The following is a 4,044-nucleotide window of genomic DNA, read 5'->3' on the forward strand; positions in this document are numbered from 1 at the left end:
TGGCAAGCGGTGGGCACTCTGCATGAAAGACTGGGCAGCTCTCAGCTCAGAGAAGGGGCATCTGAGCCCCAAGGACACGCAGCATGGAGAAGCAGAAGAGGTCCCAAGTCTGGGCTGGTCTGACTTTACCCTTGAGGTTTTCACTGAACCCAGCATCTCAACACAGAGAACACCTTTCCTCTGTCCTCAGAGGCCAGACTCCCGGAGTCCCGATTCCAGGACTCCATCAGCCCGGCCTCTAGTCCCCGGCGTGGTCCCCACGGTGCGTGCGTCCAGCAATGGGGAGCTCACACCGGCGGTGCCCGCGAGGAAGTGGCCAGCTGCGGCTCCAGCTCCAGCGGACGCTGCCTGGGGCTCCTGGTCCGGGGGTGAGCAGACCTGGCCTGTCCCTCTCCCCGTGCTGCACAGAGGCTGAGGCTGGCACACTCTTTGGAACCTTGCAGCAATTGCTTGAGGCAGGGAGGCCAGCCACGGGCTCCACTTTACAACTGTGAAAACTGTCTTAAGAGGACTGGCTGGAGCCTCACTTCTGGCCCCGAAACCTCCCCCAGGTCACCAGGCAAAGCAGCAACGGCCAGGCCCCACTGCCTCTGGTGGAGGGACCCGCCGCTGCCGTGACTGCCTTCTGAGCCTCAGGGCACCCGGTGGGGTGGATGCAGAGGCCACTCGTGTGGGCCCGAGGCCCAGGCTGGGGCCACCCACTCCCACCGCCAGGGCCACGGGGGCTCCCCAGATTCCTGCCCTGGGTGGGCCTGGCCCCGGGCAGCCCCGACAGTGGGAGCCATCTGGAGAAGGCCTGAGCCATGCCGGGGGTGGGGGGACATTGGGGCAAGGATGGGGGTGAGTGAGGCCAAAGCTTGGAGGGCATGGAGGTGCACTGTAGGGCACAGCGGGAGAGGCCAGCTGGGGGGGACCGGGGGGGACCTGCCAGCCTCCAGACAGGGACAGGACAGGCTGTGCTGGCCAGGAGGGCAGCCCCCGCCTCACAGGGCAGCAAGGGGCCCCTCAATGTGGGGAGGAACTGCCGGGGTTCCTGAGAGAAGGAAGGAAAGAGGAGGTGGGGAGGACCGGCGGGAAGCTTCTGTCCACCACGCGCGTGGGCGAGAGCGAGATTCCAGAATTCTCCAGGGAGGCCGGGGGGGCTCCATTGGCTGCACTGTCCGGGACTGTGGCTGTCTCCCCCTCCCAGGGGCCCTCAGCGGACACGGCGTGAGGGTCTGGCCCCTCTTGCCATCCAGGAGCCATCACAGCCCAGAGAGGACAGGAAACCTGCCTGACGCCCTCCAGCGAGAACCCGTGCCCTGCAGAATGAATGAGAGAGTGCAGGAATGAATGGTGGTCCCGCTGGAGCACCATGGACTCTGCGTCCTCCGCGCAGGACAGCCCTGGCGGAGGGCAAGGTGCAGGCACGGGCAGAGTTTCCCACTGCCCCGGCGGCTACATTGGGGGGCACGCACCGGCTGCGGTGGCCTCCCCCTCCCCAGTCCAGGCTTGGGGTGGAGGTGGCAGAGACAGCCGTCCCACCTGTCCCCACCCTGCTGGGCTGATCATGGAGATTGGCACAGGCCCCTCGGGGGGCACGCGGGTCTGCCGCTGTGTGGGCGCCCAGGCCCGGAGCAGTGCCGGTTGGCGCGAGTTGGGGCAGGCCCGCCCACCTGGGAGCAGGCTCAGCTCCGTGCCTGCAGGGGCTGGGGGCCCCCCGCCCGCCACTCTGCCTTCCTGTCTTCCTAACCCCCGGCCTCAGTTCCCTGCCCGGCCCACCCGATGGCTCCTTGGCACCAAGGGAACCTGGGGTGCCTTTGTTCCGAGGTTCGCCCTCCCCGACCTCAGTTTCCCGACTGGCATCTTTGTTTTGAGGTTTGCCCTCCCCGGCCTCAGTTTCCCGACTGGCATCTTTGTTCCGAGGTTCGCCCTCCCCGGCCTCAGTTTCCCGACTGGCATCTTTGTTCCGAGGTTCGCCCTCCCCGGCCTCAGTTTCCCGACTGGCATCACGCAGGTTGCGGCAACCCCTTAGGGCGTGACTGTGAGGACGCAGAGAGAAACCCCATGAGGGGTGCGGGGCTGGTGGGGGGCATCTCGCTGGAGAACCAGAGCCAGGGAGGCCACGGCTCTGGAATGAGGCAGGTCTGGGCTCAAACTGCCGCTCGTGGTTTAAAAACATCCTCTGAGCATAACTCCATGTCTGGGCCCAGCGATGGGGGCTCCAGAGTCCGTGGTGCAGCAGGAAGGGACAGTGGCCATCGTGGCAACTACCCTGCTGCGTGCCAGGCTGTGTGCAGGGGCTCACGCGGGGCCCTCACAACCCCCCCTGGAGCAGGCCCTCTAATTATTCTAATTTACAGTGGGAGAAACTGAGGCACAGAGAGGTCATGTGACTCCCCGGAGGTCACCCAGCTAATACCAAGCAGAGCCAAGATGTGAACGCCTTGTCGTGTTCTCCCAGAGGCGAATAAACACGTGGAGTCGCCTTGAGCAAGCCTCAGTTTCTCCACGCTAACCGGCTGGAGATGAACTGAGGGCAGGTGTGACGTACTTGGAAGCGGGAAGTGGCCACTGGAGCACCCAGTGTGGGCTGTGGGGCCCCCACTTCATCGCACCTCCCTTCCAGTTCCTGCAAAATAGAGTCTTGATCCGGACACCCCAAAATGACCCGGCAGCTGAGGAGGGCAGGCCCCTCACCAGGGGAGTGTTTTCAGGACCCACCTGGCCAGCTGCAGCCTCTGCCCCTTGCCTGAGCCGTCGGACTCCCACCCACAGCAGGCCGGGGGCTGCAGAGCCGGCCCAGGGGGGTGGGCCCAGGGGTCCTGGGAAGGGGCAGTGGAGGGCTCACTGCGGACACACTGCGGCCCAGCCTCCTGGGACATCCGGAGATGGCATCAGAGGCGGCCCGGCCCGCCCACAGCCCGCCGGCCACCCCGCCTGCCCGCCATCCTCACCGGCAGCCCCTGGGGAGTGACCCTCCCTCTGGCTCCGCAGAGGCGAGGACGGGAAGAGGCAGAGGAACCGGCTGTGCGGGACACCTGAGCCCAATGACCAGGTCTCCCAGGGGGCAGCCGCCGGGGGCTGGGAGGCAGAGCTGTGGCCCGTTCCCACCGTCTGCCCCCAGAGGGCCTGGGAGGAAGCAGGTCAGCAGGTGGTGGGCCAGCTGGAGCTGGGTCTGCCCCCGACCCGCTTCTGCTAGGCTTGGGAGACGAGGCCAGGCACCTTCTGGCCTCAGTTTCTGAATCTGTGAGCAGGGACACTGGGGCCCCTGGGAGCAAGGCAGGCGTGCAGGACCATCACCCCACTTCACACACGGGCGGCCGACACCTGGAGCGGGGCTCACCCCAACCCTGACCCTAGCGCTCCCGGCTCCGCCGCTGTGGGGCCCATGCTCGGGGCCAAGAAGGCCGCCCTCTGCGCGGGGCGCACGGACCCGGCTTCGGTCTGGCCCTGCCACTGCCTGGCTGGGTGAGGTGGCACCGGGTCCACATGCTGTACGAGATGCATTGGAGGTTTAGGTGAGCCCGTGTCTTGGCACAAGTGATCGCCAGACAGGAGGCACCTTCCGGTTGTTGGGGCAATCACGGGGGGGCAGGTACGGGGCCTGGTGGCCACTTGCCCCGCTGCTCATGCCCAGACCTGAGGCTGAGACAGAGATGTTCTTCTAGTGAGAAGGCCCAGCAGAGCACTGAGAGTTGAGGGGGTGCTGGGCCCCTCTCCTTGTGCCAGGCAGGTGCCTGGGACCCCCAGAACGGGCTGGGGGCACAGAGGCAGGCCACCTGTCTGTCCTGTCTGTCCATCCATCCCGTGCAGAGGAGGGGACCACCGACTGCCCACGCTCGATGCAGCCACCCCCGCCTCCACCATCAGGCAGGCTCTCTGCCCCTCCTAACTCACCTATGTCAGGGGGCCCCCATGGCCTGGGGCTGCTCTGAAGGGCAGAGGCTCGGGCTTGGCAGTGAGGGAAGGCGCAGCCTCCCAGATCCCTGGCATTTAGGGTGTACTGGGTTGAATGGTGGCTCCCCAAAAAGAGAGGTTCAAGTCCGACCCCCTAGAACTTAT

The sequence above is a fragment of the Ursus maritimus genome, unplaced genomic scaffold (genome assembly GCF_017311325.1).
Source record: "Ursus maritimus isolate PB19 unplaced genomic scaffold, ASM1731132v1 scaffold_2, whole genome shotgun sequence".
In the NCBI taxonomy this organism is placed as follows: domain Eukaryota; kingdom Metazoa; phylum Chordata; class Mammalia; order Carnivora; family Ursidae; genus Ursus; species Ursus maritimus.